Raw genomic sequence first — 18,076 nt, 5'->3', positions numbered from 1 at the left:
GGTATGTTCTAGGCATGCGCATACACTCAAATACCTGGGATTGAAGCCTTAAAAGAGGTGGGTTTGGTTCTGGATCATGTTCATCAATATTTAATTTGATCCAGGCTCGGTCACTGGATCAAATACAGAGTTCAGACAGAATATGGAACTGTGCTTTGTGTTCAGCATAATTAAGAACCCGTGCCATGGTCTGAACTTTCAAATGTTCAGTGGGCAAAACATAAGCGATTTGCCATCTGAGGCCCCAGAGCATGGTCAGGGACCATGATACTTTGCTGAAGGCACATGATACCTTGCTGAAGTTAAGCAGGTCTTGGTCAGTGATCAGTCTGGGGATGGGGCCGTGGCTCAGTTCTAGCGCACCTGCTATGCATACAGAAGGTCCCGGGTTCAATCCCTGGCATCTCCAAGATAGGGCTGAAAGAGACTCCTGTCTGCAACCTTGGAGAAGTCACTGTCAGTCTGGGTAGACTATACTGAGCTAGATGGACCAATGGTCTGAACTGGGATAAGGCAGCTTCCTATGTTCCTAGAATCCTCATGCTGGAAGGGCCATTGAAGGAATGCTAGTCCATCCCACCACCTTAAAGCCTGTTAGATACATATTATACAGAATACAGAACATATTGTCAATGCAAAGTATTGAACATAACTATTTCACTTGAGGAAAACATAACTGCTTTTCTTTTCTTTTTAAATGGTATTTCGAAACAACATATACATAACAAAGCAAAAGTCAGAAAAATATTCTGTTTAGGATGAATGGAGGAACTGTAATGTCAAGGAAACATGAGCAGTTTCCAATCTCAGTTTAAAAATCCACTATCAGAGCCCATAGGAGTTTGGTTCTGGTCAACCAAGAGATGTAGGTTCAGTTCCAGTGAACTGGAACACACACACACACACACACACATATATATATATATATGCGCACCCTCTGTTCAACTCCCTGCTCAACCCATGCTGGGCTTCATTGTCACTTCATATCAGAATGCACCCTGAAAGTACATTCACACACTCCTCTGAAAGTGCACATTGCAAGAAAGGTTAACAGCTGTAAGCATACTGTGTTAAGTCATCTCCATTTCAATCCCTGCCCATCTCCAGGTAAGGCTAAAAAAAGTTCCTGTCTGAATCCTGGAGAACAACTGCCAATCAGTGTAAACAATCCTGGGCTAGAAAGACCAATGCTCTGACTCAGTAGAAGGCTCCCTAGGTTCACCAGTTTGAAACCATTGCTATGGACATTGGCCAGAACCCACTAAGAGCATCTTAAGCCCTGAGCCCCACTGAAATAAACAAAGTTTGCATGGAAGCATATCCTTGGGCACCACTTCACAGGAATTCCTAGTAGACCATGCCCATTATAGAGTCTTGCAGTTTGCAGAGGAACTTACTTCCACATAAGTATGATTTCTTGAGCATTTCCTCCTGGGTGATGTGACAAATTCAGGAACACAATTATCATCATGAATATTCAACTGCCACTTTTCAAAGTGGTGTTGGTTTCCTTTCCCAAGAGGGCTCACGATTTAAAAGACAGACCAGGGAGATATCAGCAACAGACTGCACTGGGGTTTCTCTCCCCCTGCTGAATTTAAGAAAGCCACTACTTTTAAAGGGGGCCTCTTTGCCAGGTTAACAAATGCAATGTGTGTGTGTGTGTGTGTGTGTGTGTGTGTGTGTGTGTGTGTGTGTGTGTGCGCAATTTCTCTCTCTCCTGGATATCCATCTCCCTGAAGAATTTACAATTTTGAAAACTCATACATCAGTAAAGGCTTTAAAAAAGGTTGTCAGCTACCAAACTGCAGTCGGGGAGAAGAGAAGAGAGAGGATGTTGAAAGACTTTATCTGTTTTCAACTAGACAAACACTCCTGCCTGTAGATGGCCTGTTATTGTATATCTATCGGCTCCTATTTCCCTTTGTTGTTTGAAAAGCTTCCATCTTCCCACATACCTTTGGTCTCTAGGGGCAGATCACACAATGACACTAAACTTCAGCCATAAACAACCCAGCTTTTGATACACTAGACTCTTATTAGAAAGGATTCCACATTGCTCGATCTTCACACAACATGAGCAATCCTGAATTAGTGAATGTAGTCTGCTCAAAGAACTTAGTTAGATTTTTTCACATCAGTGCTTCAACAGTACCTCAGATTGCTCCCAGGTAAGCCCAACTTAAATGAACAGAGGTAAACTGGGCATTTTGTTCACTAAATTAGTATTTCAAACATTAAAGCTCATCCTTTACGTTGTATGTGTTTACATACAATCTGCCTCTTAAAGAACAAATGAAAATTAAGGTAACTTTAACACAACTTAAGCAAAGAAGCACATTTGCAGAGTTACACAAAACAATTCAATGATCACCATTTAAGAAAAGGCATAAATCACTTGCTAAAAAACAAACAATTCACAAATTTACATTGTGCAGGTTTCTAAGGAGATTTTAATTAAGACTGGTCACCAGTGGCATTTCCAGTGCCAGTAGCATCTCTGTACGCATTTCGGGCGTATTTCCACACAGGCTGCCACCTTAAATACACCCACACAGAATAAAGTTCTGTCAGAACCAATTGATTTTATTCTACGTCATTTGGATAATGGGCGACAGGTTGCTGGCCGCAACCCCCACAATTATTCATAAATCCTATTGATTTCATGTGGGAGTTGCTTGTGAGTAAATGTTATTTTATTGCCACCTTATCTCTCAAACCTAGAAGACTTTTACTTTGATATCCCACAGATGACAATGGAATTTATTTAACTTCCAAACAAGAAGATGAGTAGGACCAAAACCCAATAAAAGTCATATTGTTCAAATATCAATTTCCATTTTTTCTTCCACAGGGGAATTCAAGGCAACCAAGCATAGATACACAAATAATCAAAACAAATGACAAGTTAATAAAACCAGCAGTTGAGCATGAGTAGCATGTGGTGGCAGCTCAGGTCCAGGTGAAACCAATTTTTTGCATCCCTTCCAATCTGGCTACAGTGTTGAAACAGCTTTGGTCCACTGTTCTGCGAAAGCTTCACCAGTTACTAGTTGCTATGAGACAGACTTGCCCCCATTTGGGAATTGAATCTCGACCCTGAATGAGATGGTTGCAGACAAAAGTACGGTGGCAAGCAGAGAAGAGCTGATCTATGGGAAGAGAGCTGGTCTTGGGGTAATGAAAGTAAAGTGTGCCATCAAGTCAATTTCGATTCCTGACACCTACAGAGCCTTGTGGTTTTCTTTGGTAGAATACAGGCGGGGTCTACCATTGCCTCCTCCGGCACAGTCTGAGATGATGTCTTTCAGCATTGTCCTATATCGCTGCTGCCCAATATAGTACCAGTGGGGATTCGATCTGGCAACCTTCTGCTTGCTAGTCAAGCATTTCCCCGCTGCGCCACTTAAGGTGACCTGGTCTTCTGGTAGCAAGCATTAATTGTTCCATTTGCTAAGCAAGGTCTGCCATGGTTGCATTTGAATGGGAGGCTACATGTGTGTGTACTGTAAGATATTCCCCTTAGGGGATGGAGCTGCTCTGGGAAGAACATCTGCATGCAGAAGGTTCCAAGTTCCCTCCCTGGCATCTCCAAGATCAGCTGAGAGAGACTCCTGTCTGAAACCTTGGAGAAGCCACTGCCAGTCTGTGTAGACCAGGGATTCTCAACGTTGGGTCCCCAGATGTTATTGGACTTCAACTCCCATAATTCCCAACCAAAGGTTGGGGATTATGGGAGCTGAAGTCCAATAACATCTGGGGACCCAACTTTGAGAATCCCTGGTGTAGACAATACTGAGCTAGATGGACCAATGTCTGACTCAGTATAAGGCAGCTTCCTATGTTGCTCTATGAAGGCAAGTCTCCATTTGAACCAAAAATAGCCTTGCCCAAGCCTTGACTTTAAAAAAAAAAAAAAAACTCTAGGAGCCATCCCCCAAATCTGCCAGCCAGACAATTGACACTTGATAATGTTACCAGGCTTAGTGACAGACATTGTGGAAGGGGAGAGTAAATTGGCTTCTCTTTATACCCCCTACAAGTAAGATATATAGAACAGAAACAGGGCTGCCTGGGTCAAATATAGACGTTATTAAACAACCCTGCCTCTGAATATCCTAGTCTAGATCCCATGGTCACTTTTCTAGGCACCATGTCTCCCCGCGCCTAGATTTTGTGAAGCCCTGGTCTAGTTATGCAACCTGAGTTTTGTGTAGTCTGCCTGGGAAAGACACAGTGGCAGTCCGCTCCCCATCCACCCCCATCAAAGCCGGGGTGGGGGCACACCTTCTGGCATCTATCTGCCCACACATGCATTTTTAAAAAATTATTTAACGTTTTACGCTGATTATTTTACTTACAATTTACAGAATAACCTGGAAGCTTTTCTGATGTTACATCACTTCCCCAAAAATTCTGATGTTACTGCAAATACAATTCTGGGTTACTTTAAAAAAAACCATTTAAATACAACATATGGTCAGATTCTCCTGTAATTAGCTACAGAGTTCAGCCATCCTTACCTACTTGTGGGGCAACTTTCAGAACACCCTGTCCAACCTTTGATGGGGGGGGGGCGTGATTTTTAAATTTCCTCCCTTAGACTTCAATCGGAATTTCACCGATTAAAAGAATTGGCTTCCAAAGATGACCCCAACATTCTGAAGGGTCCAGAGGACCCCAAACTGACTTTTGTGGTTCTGGATCGGGCCTGATCCAATCTGAAATTTGCAATCACGCACAGCCCTACCTCAAATGAGCCCCTGGTGGCGCAGTGGTAAAACTGCCGCCCTGTAACCAGAAGGTTGCAAGTTCGATCCTGACCAGGGGCTCAAGGATGACTCAGCCTTCCATCCTTCCGAGGTCGGTAAAATGAGTACCCAGAATGTTGGGGGCAATATGCTAAATCATTGTAAACCGCTTAGAGAGCTTCCAGCTATAGAGCGGTATATAAATGTAAGTGCTATTGCTATTGCTATTGCTAAACGCCTACCAGGAACTGAACCTGGAACCTTATGCATGCAAAGCAGACACTCTACCCCTAAGTTACAGCCCTACTATGTTCAGTTGCAGCTATCTACTGTAGCAAGCTATCTTCCAGGGAAGCTTGTCTGCCATGATTTGTCCTCCCATTGAAAAATCCCAATAAGCTGCCATGGAGCCACAGGATTTTCATAATAGTATGGAGATAACAATAGGGTGTCAAGTCTTTCCAATACATCAGTTTCTTTCAATCTGTATTAACTTTGTCTGCAAGATAGTTACTGGGTGGCCTTTTTCACTCCTGTGCAGTGTTCCCTGTAACTGGGATTTCCAGATGTTGACTACAAGTTGCATAATCACCAGCCAAAGGCTATCACAGCCGGGGATGGGAATTGTAGTCAACGACATCTGGGAATCCCTGCTCCTGTGAGAAGTGCCAAGAACCTTCCCTGATCCTAAAACTTCAGTTTAAAAAGTAGCTAGCTGAAGAAGAGAAGCGTCTTGCCTTGAATACACCACAAATTCTTCCAAGCTTCTCCAAAAGCCACTATTAATAAGACCTCAATAAGCAGGTCAGTTATGCAAGGAAGACAAAAACCTATAAAAAGATGTATATTTCAGGTATGGGCTTGGATAACTTTCTAAAGAACAGCTTCATTAGTGTCCCAGCAATGACCTCAGACCAATGAATGAGCTCACCCATTTTAAAAATGGCAAGTGACTCAGTTTCCATCAGGGACCAGACATGAGCTATGCTAGAAGTGTTAGCTATCCAACCACACACTTGGAAGAATTAAGCATGGTGCTTCTGGATCACTGTCTGTGAGTTTTACCAGAATAGGCCTATGTTGTAAACACTGGCAAATACCCAGGCCCTCAAGAAAAGAAGATGGTGAAAAGTGCAACGCTGAAGCAGATATTTAGAGAAAGGCTGGGATCAAGGTGATAGCAGCCTGCTCCTCTGCTGCACATATGTATAAATGACTCACCTATACATCATTTCTCTGCTGTTTCTATGTGTCGCAAAGAGAAGCAAGGAGTTCTACAGGGACCTGAGCTTCCATTCTCTGAAGGTGATCCTTCAGCAACTTTCAGGATTTCACAAGCCCACACATTTTGAACACATTGTCGCAATGACGAGCTCTAGGAACTTGATCTTTTGTTATTGTTTTTAAATGGAACAAAAGAGCAGCCCTGCTAGATCAGGCCCAAGGCCTATCTAGTCCAGCCCCATTTCACAAAGTAGTCCAGCATCCTGTTTCACCCGCTCCCTCTGGGAAGCCCACAGGCAAGAGCTGAGGGCATGCCCTCTCTCCTACTGTTGCTCCCCTGCAACTGGTATTCAGAGACCAATATCCATTGACAGACCTGTCCTCTATGAATTTGTCAAAGCTCCTTAGAAAACCAAGTTCTAAACACATTACCACATGCTACAAGTTTATTGTATGGAACCATGGTGTACATACCTGAGTAAGGGAAAGAGACTTGATGAATATCACACCCTAAGTGGGAACAGAAGAGAGGGCCACAAGTGAACATTCAGCCCTTGGTCCCTCGAGAGTCATGAAAGGGTCTTGGCTTCAAATATGGGATAGTTTCCTCAAGGCATAAGATCATAAGAGCAGCCCTGCTGGATCAGGGCCAAGGCCTATCTAGTCCAGCATCCTGTTTCACACAGTGGTCCACAAGATGCCTCCGGGGAGCCTGCTGGCAAGAGGTATGTGCATGCCCTCTCTCCTGCTGTTGCTCCCCTGCAACTGGTATTGAGAAGTATCATGCCTCCAAGGCTGGAGGTGGCTCACAGCCACCACACTAGTAGCCATTGATAGACCTATCCACCATGAATCTGTGTAAGACCCTTTTAAAGCCATCCGAGCTGTTGACCATCACCACATCCCATGGCAAATAATTCCATAGATTATATGCTGTGTGAAAAAGTACTACTTCTTGTCGGTCCTAAATTTCCCAACCTTCAGTTTCATCGGGTGACCCCTAGTTCTAGTGTTGTGAGAGAAGGAGAAAAATTTCTTTCTGACCACCCACTCCATTCCATGCATAATTTTATACACTTCGATCATATCTCCCCTTAGTTGTCTTTTTTTTTTTTTAAGGTAAAGAGCCCCAGATGCTGTAGTCTAGCCTCATAAGGACGGTGATCCATGCCCCTGATCATTTTGGTTGTCCTCTTCTGCACCTTTTCTAGTTCTACAATTTCCTTTTTAAGATACGGTGACCAAAGCTGGACACAGTACTCCAGATGTGGCCGCACCACAGATTTGTATAAAGGCATAATCATATTAGCATTTTTATTTTCAATCCCCTTCCTAATGATTCCTGGCATGGAATTAGCCTTTTTTCAAAGCTGCCATTAACTGAGCCGATACTTTCAGTGAGCTGTCCACCACAACCCCAAGATCTCTCTACTGGTCAGTCACTTAGAGCTCAGATCCCATCAGTTTATATGTTAAGTTGGATTTTTGCCCCAATTTGCATCACTTTACACTTGCTTACACTGAACCGCCTTTGCCATTTTGTCACCTACTCCCCCAGTTTGGAGAGATCTTTTTGCAGCTCCTCAAAATCTGTTGTGGATTTCACTCCTCTAAATAGTTGTGTCATCTGCAATCTAGCCACTTTGCTGCTTACCACAACGTCTAGATCACTTATGAACAAGAGCACTGGTCCCAGTACCAATACTTGGGGGACCCCACTTCCTACTTCCCTCCATTGTGAAAACTGTCCATTTATTCCTACTCTCTGTTTCCTGTCCTTCAACCAGTTACCGATCCACACATGAACCTGTCCCCTTATCCCACAACTGCTAAGTTAACTCTAGAGCCTTTAGTGAAATCAAAAGCTTTTTGGAAGTCCAAATAGACTATGTCAACCGGATCCCCTTTATCCACATGCCTGTTGACACTCTCAAAGAACTCCAAAAAGTTAGTCAATCAAGACTTGCCCTTGCAGAAGCCATGCTGGTTCTCCTTCAGCAAGGCCTTTTCTTCTATATGTTTAACAGTTTTGTCCTTAAGTATACTTTCCATCAATTTACCCGGCACCAAAGTTAAGCTGACTAGCCTGTAAGAACAGGTTACCTGTTCTTCTTTAAAAGGTATGTTTAACCAAATAAAATAAAATAAAATAAAATAAAATAAAATAAAATCAGCAGTTGGTTAATGTTTTTGTTCAAGCATGTCAACATTTAGGATGAGCACTTGTTATTGCATTCTAGGGCTAAAGAAAATGCTATGGATAACTGTGGACTATTATAGTTTTTGGTATTTCCCTGGTGTCATATTTTTATAATAATTTGCAATGCCTCCAAATGCTCAACATGTAGGCTTTGTTTCCGTGGTTTAGGGTATACTTTGTATAATGGTGAATTGTTGTATTACAATAAATGGACTTGACTCTTGGAATTTTTGGAAAGGGTGTTGGATTGGGGGAGCACAGGAAAGGGACCAGAGTAAACACACATACATTTCTGAGAAGGACTCTGCATTTTCTCGCTACCACTTCCCACATCCCCAAAACAGAAGGGAATCAACCAGGCTACCGCTCATCCAGAACAGGTTCTATGCAGGTCTGATTAGGTAAAGTGTGCCGTCGAGTAGGTGTCAACTCCTGGTGACCACAGAGCACTGTGGTTGTCTTTAGTAGAATACAGGAGGGATTTACCATTGCCTTCTCCCGCACAGTATGAAATGATGCATCTCAGCATCTTCCTATATCGCTGCTGCCTGATATAAGTGTTTCCCATAGTCTGGGAAACATACTAGCAGGGATTTGAACCAGCAGCCTCTGGCATGGTAGTCAAGCCATTTCCCCAATGTGCCATTAGGTGGCCAAATTCACCCCTCTGTAGAGCACCATTAGTTCCTGTGGCCATCACCCACATTCATTTTAAAAATGAATCTGGATACAGGTCTTTCAAGGGCATGGTACAGACAGGAAGTTCACTGTTGTATCCATGTTCAACAGGGTACCTCTGTACAGATCTGTACCTGCACACACTTTACACTCATTATACATAATGTGTGAATAGGGCTATGGACTTTCAGCTCCCAGTTGTAACAGACAAGGCTTTTGTAATAATTTAATTCATCAAAGAGGAGTGAAGGGCATGTTAAATGCAGACATTTAAAGAACACATTAAACTAGAGCAAAAGACCAATACAAATAAATCTCCAAAGTAAATTTGATCTCTATCTCCATAAGGGACCATGCCTCCTAAAATGTCTCTATTTCTCCTACCATGCCTCAACTGAATTAGCACATGACAGCTGGTCAAAAAGGTCAAATGACAGTAAGGGAGACGCTAACGACAGGTAAGAGACTCAGAGTATAGGGGTGTATATACCAACGTATATATACACCAGCGTTTAGGTGTGTATATACCAAGATGAAGCCTCTGAGCCAAGATGGGCAAGCTGGAGTGCTTGTTTGCTATCTATGAAAACATAGATATAGTGGGCATAACAGAAACCTGGTGGAACTGTGTGAACCACTGGGACACTTGTTTCTGGATAGAGAAAGGACAGGGAGCGGGAGATTGAGGTTGCAGCAGCACTGTATATTAAAGAAGGGGTAGAATCCAACAAGATAGAAAACCTAGGAGGACCAGAGTCCTCCACAAAATCAATATGGATGACAATACAAGGACTGAAAGGAAATGTGTTACTAGGAACATGCTATCGCCCTCCAGATCAAAACACCGAGAGTGACCTGGAGTTGAGAGGCGTCAAAGAGACAGAGCTGAAATAATGAGTGAATTCGATCACCCACAGATAGACTGGGCAAATTCACATTCAGGTATTGACAGAGAGGCCAAATTTCTAGACTGCTAAATGCTAAATAGTGGCCACCTAATGGCGCAGCGGGGAAATGCTTGACTAACAAGCAGAAGGTTGCCGGCAACCAAACTGATCAGGGGCCTGGAGCATTTTCCTTATGAGGCAAGGCAACAGCATCTGGGGCTTTTTAGTTTGGAAAAGAGGCAACTAAGAGGAGACATGAACGAGGTGTATAAAATTATGCACTGAGTAGTGAGTGGACAGGGAGAAATTTTTCTCCCTCTCTCACAACACTAGAACAAGGGAACATCCCGTGAAACTGAGGGCTGGAACATTTAGGACTAAAAAAGGAAGTACTTTTTCACAGAGCACATAATTAATCTATGGAATTCTTTGCCACAGGATGTGGTAGTGGCCACCAGCTTAGATGGCCTTAAACGGGGCTTAGACAAATGCATGGAGGACAGGCCTATCAGTTGCTACTGTCCTGATGGCTATAGGCCACCTCCAGCCTCAGTAGCAAGATGCCTCCCCAGTTGTAGGGGAGCAAGAGCAAAAGAGAGGGCATGCCCTCATCTCTTGCCTGTGGGCTTCTCAGAGGCATGTGGCTGGCCACTGTGTGAAAAAGGATGCTGGACTAGATAGGCCTTGGGCCTGATCCAGCAGGGCTGTTCTTCGCAATGCACTCTGTTTCTTGCACCATTTTGTCTACCCACCATGTTTTGGTGATCTTATGTTTTAACGCAAGAAGACTATCACTTTGCCATTTACTAGCAACAGGTACTTTCCTCTATGCAAAGCAAGTTCTAAACCAGCTCATGTAAAAGTGTTTTAATTTCCCAGGCACTGAGGTTAACTCAATCTGAAGTTTTTTCTAGCCTTGGAACCGTCTTTGTGCAACAACACACAACCACCTTTCACCACCACCAAGGCCCCTTCCCTTCCCTCCTTGGACATTGCCTGTTGGAACTAGGAGAGGCCAGAGGAAACCTGGAAACACTATCCTGGAAGGGAAACAAGGGTGCAGTTGAGCCCCATCAAACCTGCCCTCTTATCTCAGAAAGTGTGTAACACCATGTGTGGGGAGGGTAAGGAGTCCAATCAATCAACATGCCGTAAGGCTATCATCACCCTAACTGGCCTAACTGCAAGACAGGAAAACTCCGATGAAAAACAATGCCCAAATTTATTTTAGCATGTAAGACTTAAGGACTCCATTAAAGGTTGACATAGACAATTTCCCACCATATGCAAAATAGTGATATCCCTGCTGCTACCGCACATGCATTTACACTCTCTCGAAGCAGCCACCCACAAATATTATGGGAGAATAATTTAAGTAACATAGGAACATGCCGTCATAGCATATTTTTAGTTTACTCCAAACCCAGCTCCTGTCTACCTCACACAAAGCACTGCCTGCCTCACAAAACCTTCCTTGGGGCCACCACCTACAATGCACAAGTTATTCCACAATCCTCTTCAGAATTCCGCAGAGCATTCCTCCCTCTGCCTGCAAGTCAGAATCTGACTGAGGCCCAATGCCCACCAGTCTGCATCTGGATTGCAAACTCTCCAGTTGCAGACGGACACTCACATGATGGAATGCCTTCTCATAAACAAAAATAAAAAGTAATATATCAGAGCGGTGGTGGCCGGGCTAGAATCTCTCTCCCGACCTCTAGTTTGCTTCATGCAGGGTTCCCCCCTCCCTTCTATTAAGGAGCATCCCCACCATATAAGCCATCATCTGAAGCAGTACAGTCCATACAGTAGTGTAGTCATAGTCAGGCTTGAGGGAGGACGAGACCTCAATTAAGAATAACTGCTTGGAAGGTGGGCCTCTCTAAATTAACAAAGGAAGCCCGGGATAATCAAATGCCTGTGCCCCAATCCAGAGTGAGGGGCAGGGTTTATGGCCTATACAGGAGTACAGGAGGGGTGAGTTCAGTTCTTCTCTAGAGGCCTCAGAGTCAGGTCTGATCAGTACTGTAAGAAAAGGGGAGTCAACAGCCTTGGGCTGGGAATCAACTGGAATCTCCTTACCTGGAAGTAAGTAGGAAGGGTAAGAGCCAGTTTAGCTAGACACATCAGGGAATTTATTATTGTTTAAATGCTTGGATCTGACAGCATGTTTCTTGTAGTTCCTGGGGGGGAAGGGTTTTACTTGAATGGAAACAGTGATTGTTGACACCTCTATACTTTTCCTTATCATCCAATTATTAATAAATCTTTGTTGTTATAGAGCAGGCCTGCTCAACTTTGGGGCCCCAGCTGTTTTTGGACTACAGCACCCATAATCTCCAACCACAGTAACGAATAACCAGGGATTATGGGAGTTGTAGGCCAACATCTGCAGGAGGGCCAAAGCTGAGTAGCCCCATTATAAAGTGTCACTCCTTATTGGGTCCTACCCTAGTCACACGCTCCTGAAGGCCTAAGACTGCTCAAGCCTTTCAGTAGGGAGGGATTTTCCACTTTACTCTCCCAGAATATTCCCTCAGAAGGGTGAATCTGCTCATATAAAATAAGTTGTTCTAGTAAGAACTAATCAGCCTACTTTCCTTTCACTGTCTCTACATCTGGACTAAATCTGGTGCAAATCAAGGTCCACAAGTTACATGTCTTGTGCCTCAAATGTTCATGTGTCCGCCATCTTGGATTGGGGTGGAAGTCATCATTACAAACTGCACCATTCAGGTGTCCCTGTGTGTAACTTGCTACAGCTGTTCCAAATTTAGTTCAAATTGGTTAGACAGTCCTCAAATTAGTGCCCTTGTGCCTCAAAAGTTTATGCATCTGCATCTTGGATCGGGGTGGGTGACATCATCACAAACCACACCATTGAGGAATCCCTATGTGTCCTTTCAGCTGTAGCAAATTTGATTCAAATCAGTTAAGCAGTTCACAAGTAAGCTCACTTGTGCCTCAAAATTTTATGGTTCTGCCATCTTGAATCAGGGTGGATAACATCAGCAACACAACACCACTGAGGTGTCCCTGTGTGTCACTCACTACAACTGTACTTAATTTGGTTCAAATCAGCTAGACAGTCCACAAGTTAGCCCACTTGCGCCTCAAATGTTCACATGTCCACCATCTTGGATTGGGGTGGATGACATCATCACAAACTACACTGTTGAGGTGTCCCTATGTGTCCCTACAACTGTACCTGATTTGGTTCATATTGGTCCAGGTGTTGCACAGTTGATGGTGGGGTGGGAGACACAGGGACACACACACAATATGCCAGGTGATCTCATAAGCCTCCTGAGAAGTAGGCTAAAAAGTGGATGGTGGCAGCCTACACAGGACTCCTCACCGCTAGAGGAGTGTTTTTGTATTTTTGTATCCCCCTCCTTTGTTACAACTAGTTTACCACCTCAATGAGAATTAGACTTAAAACAGCAATTCTTAATCCAATCACCTTTCAAAGTGGATAGATATCTTATATTTTGCAAGGCAAGATCAACTGACTCTATACAGCCACAGCACAGCATCCTTCCAGTGGCTTTTACTATGCGTTTCTTTTTAGACTTCACTGTGAGCCCTCTAGGGACAGGGAATGCATTTTCTCTCTCTCCATGTAAGCCGCTTTAAGACCTTTTTGTTGTTGTTGTTGAAAAGCAGTATATAAATAATAGCACTAGTATCTCAGAGACATTCCCCTTTCACCAACATGACCATCAAGAAAAGCTAGGTTTGAAACACTTAAGAGTCCTAGAGCTGAGAGGGACCACTGAGATCTTCTAGTCCACCCCTCCTGCTCAGTTCATCAATCCCCAATAGATTTACCTCTCTACTATTACTTTGCTTCCTGTCCACGTGCTGCAATTACTTCCAATTGACACCAGTGTCGCTACTTTTCCCATTTCCCATTGAAATTGCCTTTCCCAAGCTCCTTTGCAGTGAATTGGGAAGGTGCCACATTTAACGAATATGCTCTATGCCAGAGATTCTCAATCCTGGGTCCCCAGATGTTGTCTGACTCCAACACCCATCATCCCCAGCCACAATGGTTCTGTACAGCAGACAGAAGCAGAACACCATCAGTTGCACAAGGATGCTTAATTTCTATACAGCTCTTTATGGTTATTTCACCACATTCCCATCAGGCATGTTCCTATTATTTGTATCTTTAAAAATGGGTACTTGTGGTTAGACAAATAAGTAACTTAATCAGCAAGTGTACAACTGAGATAGGATTTAAATCTAGTTCCAGGTCCAACTCAATGCCTACGACACTGATATGTTTGGAACCAACTACGACAAACCTTTAAAGCTGCAATCCCATGCACACCGACTTCAGAGTAAGCCCAACTGAAGCCAATGGGGCCAACTTGGAAGTAAACATGGAAAGGATTGTGATGCACACAAATCTGCCAGTGTGAATTAACCCTTAGAAGCTGCTACTGAGCACAAGGCTTCCAAGGTGTGCTTTAGAGGCAACAGCATTTGTTCCAGCAGTATCCTAGTGGTAAACTTCTAATAGAAGTGCACTTCGAATTATTTGTTCAATTGGGGATAATACTGGGCAGAGCAAAAGGAGTTGATATTATGCTCCAACACACAGAGGTACTAAACAAGGTTGGGAAATCTTTTTATGGGGATGGCCCATAGAAGTGGTAAGTATGCCCCTGCTAACTGGGCAAAGCGACACCTTTTAACGTTATGGTCACCGCTATGGCTTACCAGTGGCTGTTGCTAGTATCTATCTTGGGTTTCTTTTTCGATTGCGAGTCTTTCTGGGGACAGGCAGCCGTCCTATTTCTTTTTCTGTGTAAACTGCTTCAGGATTTTATTTATTTTTCTGAAAAGTGGTATATAAATATTACAGAGGAATATAGGACACCACCTCATACCAAGTCAGACTCCTGGTCCATCTAGCTCAGCATTGTCTCAGTAGCAACTCTGCAAGGTTTTAGGCATGCAAAGCAGATGTTCTACCACCGAAGCACAGCTCCATCCCCTAAAATATTCATCATAATATTGATGCACATGCTTTCCATTCCAAGAGTCCCAGGTTTAAATCTTGGCACTGCCAGTTTAAGAGGTTCTCCAGTAGCAATACTGGGAAAGTTCCTTTAGCAGGTAGCAGCACTGGGAAAGCAGCTGCCAGTCAGAGCAGATAATAGTGGGTTAGACAGAGCAATGGCTTGACTCAGGAGAAGGCAGCAGCTTCCAACTTTACAGCCATAGGAATCCGTTCCAACACAGATGGTTCTCCTAGATTTCAGCAGCATCACATGCCTCCGATGTATGTGGTTTCGAGAAAGCACATTCTTGACACTGGAGTCTTCTCTTTCCCTCCAAGCCACAACCCAACCGACCCCTTCCATCCAAAAGACAAAATCTCCACTGAATAAATGCCAGCAGATAACTGGGTGTGTCTGGTGGGGGTTAAGCAATTAGTATTCTGCCTTCAGAGAAAATGCCTCATCCTCTCCCCCCCCCCCCGTTCTGGACTTATCTGAGTGGAATGAATTTATCTTTAATCGAAGTTACAGGACACATAACCAGAGAGCAAAAATCTCTCAAATATTTTTCTAATTAAGTGAAATCTTTTAAAAGAGGGGGAAAGAAAAAGCGGAGATGGGGGAGTTTCACTTTAAAAGGTTGGGTGTTGTGCGTGTGCGTGTGTTTTTAAAGAGTATTCCGTTTCCTGGTAATATGCCATGGGGCGTGGGGGGGGGAGCAGGCCGGCGGTGGATGGTGGGGGGCGGGAGGAGAAAGAGTGTCTGGCAAGGGAAATCAAAAGTTTCCAACATTTTTTCTTCCCAGTGGCGTCAGCGAGGAAGGGAGGGGCGCTCGGAGGATGGGCTGGAGGAGGAGAACGTCTGTGTCTGGCGCTCCTTTCTCCAACGTGCCCCCTGGATCCAGACATTTTGGAAATAGTTCGCCGAGCCCTCCGGCTCTCTTGCGACGGCGAAGGCTGCGGCTTCTCCCGTCACCTGAGCGACATCCTTCCCACCAGCCAGCCGGTCACAGGAGCTAGACAGCCGTACGTGCTGCCGGCCCTCCCCGCCAGAGCTCTCTCTCCTCCGACTGCGAGCGCCTATCCATTCGCTCCTTTCGCCCCCCGAGCGGCTCGCTGGCCCTCCCGGCCCCACGGAAACCGACCGGCGTTGGCCGGGAGAGCAGAGAGGACGAGATTTCGCATTCGCCCACCGTTCCTTGGAAGAATAGAACTCCGCTCCGAATCCTCCTCGGAGGGTTTTGCCCGCAACCTTTAAGGTTGAGCAAGGAGCAGGAGAGCCCCACATGAGCCCGGCAGAGGCGGGGATGGGAGCCTCTGCCGAGCATGGCTGGGAGGTGTCAAGGAAAGGGCAGAGCAGCGGGGCAGGGACGCCGGAGGAGAGGAGCCTGCCTGGATTACTAGGTTATGATGGTGTATGGCTCTCCGCCCGCCTTCCCTCCCAGAGAGAGGCAACTGCCGCAGCTCTCCGCCTGGCTCCCTTACAGTAGAGCTCCGACACCAGCGAGCCCTTTCCTGCCCCCCACTCCACCCCACACAGGAGGCATCTCTTGCAGCCAGCCCCACCTCCCTCCCAGCCAAGCGCCCAGGAAATTGGGGGGAAACTTCTCTCGCCGCTTTGGACGCCCACAGCGCCCAGCCTGGCGCGTCGGAGCAACCGAGAAGCCTCTGCATTTTTAGGGTTTCCATTCTTGCTGCCCTCCTTTCGTCTTCGCCGACCCCAGACTTGCGACCCAGCAGCACCCTACGGTTGGGGCTAGAGAGGCAAGGATTTCCTTTCCCCACGGCTGCCTCAGTCCCGACGTGAAGCTAGAGGGAAGCATTCAGGATTGGGGGAGAAGGGGGACGTCTGGATCCAAGTCAAGAATCAAGGAGGAGAAAGAGTCGAGAGTGGGGGGGTTGCTAGATTTTAAGGCACCGGCAAGGAAGGAGCAAGAGGAAGAACACTCAAAAACTTTCGGGTCAGCAGTTCTAACACCCACACATGCAAAAACCCCTTAGCCCACATCCCCCCCCCGCAAAGATGCGCCTTCCCCACTTTCTCCAAACCATAGGCGTGTGGATCCAGACAGCAGAATTAGGCGCGCGCACACCCCCTACTCCCAGTTCACACTAGGAAACAAAAGGAATCCGGATTGATGAAAAACGGGGAGGGAGGGAGCGGAGAGAGAGAACGACTTTAAAAGAGAGAGAGAGAAATGGGAAGGGGAGAAGTATGATCTTTTAAAGCCACAGACTAACTTACGATCTGCAACCAAAATGCTAACCCGAGAGTCTTGAGTTAGAAGCAAATACGAATCCTTTTTCTTTGCATTTCCACAGGCGGGGGGGCGGGGGGAGAGAAAGAGAGAAATCCAGTTCTATGCATGGCTTTTTCCAGTTCAGTGTTTGGTGGTGGGAAAAGACAGAGAAGGCGATTCGCGTACCTTGTGCTGGAAACGGGGTACCCAAGAGAAGAGCCGGGCTTGTTCTTCCCAGGGAGGGAGGCAATCAAGGAAGCAGTCCGGTAAATCCCCGCCTAGCTTCGCTAGCGAGTTAGCTGGAATAACTACCAGAAGGGCTTGGAGGGGGATTCCGCCATGTCAATGATGTCGGGACCACATGGGGATATGTGACCAGCCCACATACCATACAGCCTGGATTAGAAGCTACTGTGGAAAAAAAGAGAATCAGCTGAGAAGTGGAGCGGGGGGGTGGGGCGGAGGTGGAGGAAGAGAACGAAGGCAGCCGCACAGTCAGACCCGGGAGAAGGAAAACCCAAAAATGTCCCTCAAAAGTCTTACATTTTAAATTAGCTTTACACGAAACAGAACACTGCCCACTTTATACCGACTTTCTCCCTCTTTAAGGCTGGAGGATTAATATCAGCTGCTCTAGGACCAAGGCACTCTGACGGTCTTTTTAGACTGAATCCTAACGTCTTACTAGAGAGTAAGCCCCAATGAAGTTAATGGGGTTTACTTCCGAGTAAGCATGCGTAGAGTCGCACTGCACGGCTACAACCTAAACACTCTTAGCTAGAGTGCAGTGTAAGTCCTGCTTGACTCAGTAGAACTTACTTTCGAGAAAGCATGCATAGGATCGCGCTGCAAGGTTGCGACGTTAATACACTTACTAGAGAGTAAGCCCCATTTGAAATAGGTTGGACTTATTTCCGAGTAAACATGCATATGCTCGCGCTGCAAGGTTGCAATCCTAGAATGCACTTACTAGAGAGTAAGCCATATTGAAATCGGTGGGAGTGGGACTTCTGAATATTATAGGATCGGGCTGCAATCCTATATTACATAACAGAGTAAGCGCTATTGAGCCTTACTTCCATCAT

General features: G+C 45.3%; 1 protein-coding gene across 3 annotated transcripts in view; it reads right to left on the bottom strand.

Moving 5' to 3' along the window:
- FNDC3B (fibronectin type III domain containing 3B) overlaps positions 1-17,394 on the bottom strand; it is a 447,770-nt gene extending 430,376 nt beyond the window's left edge. For 2 of the 3 annotated variants that reach the window (XM_053308093.1, XM_053308094.1), the window contains exon 1: positions 17,178-17,392. The gene's annotated coding sequence lies outside the window, so the exon portion shown is untranslated. Of the gene's footprint in view, positions 1-17,177 lie in introns of all 3 variants that reach the window. The other variant, XM_053308096.1, reaches the window with a different exon arrangement.
- Between the last annotated feature and the right edge of the window lie 682 nt (positions 17,395-18,076).

This window comes from Hemicordylus capensis, chromosome 3 (assembly GCF_027244095.1).
Source record: "Hemicordylus capensis ecotype Gifberg chromosome 3, rHemCap1.1.pri, whole genome shotgun sequence".
In the NCBI taxonomy this organism is placed as follows: domain Eukaryota; kingdom Metazoa; phylum Chordata; class Lepidosauria; order Squamata; family Cordylidae; genus Hemicordylus; species Hemicordylus capensis.
The sequence above is the reverse complement of the archived record's forward strand: the minus strand, read 5'-3'. Positions and strand labels throughout refer to the sequence as shown.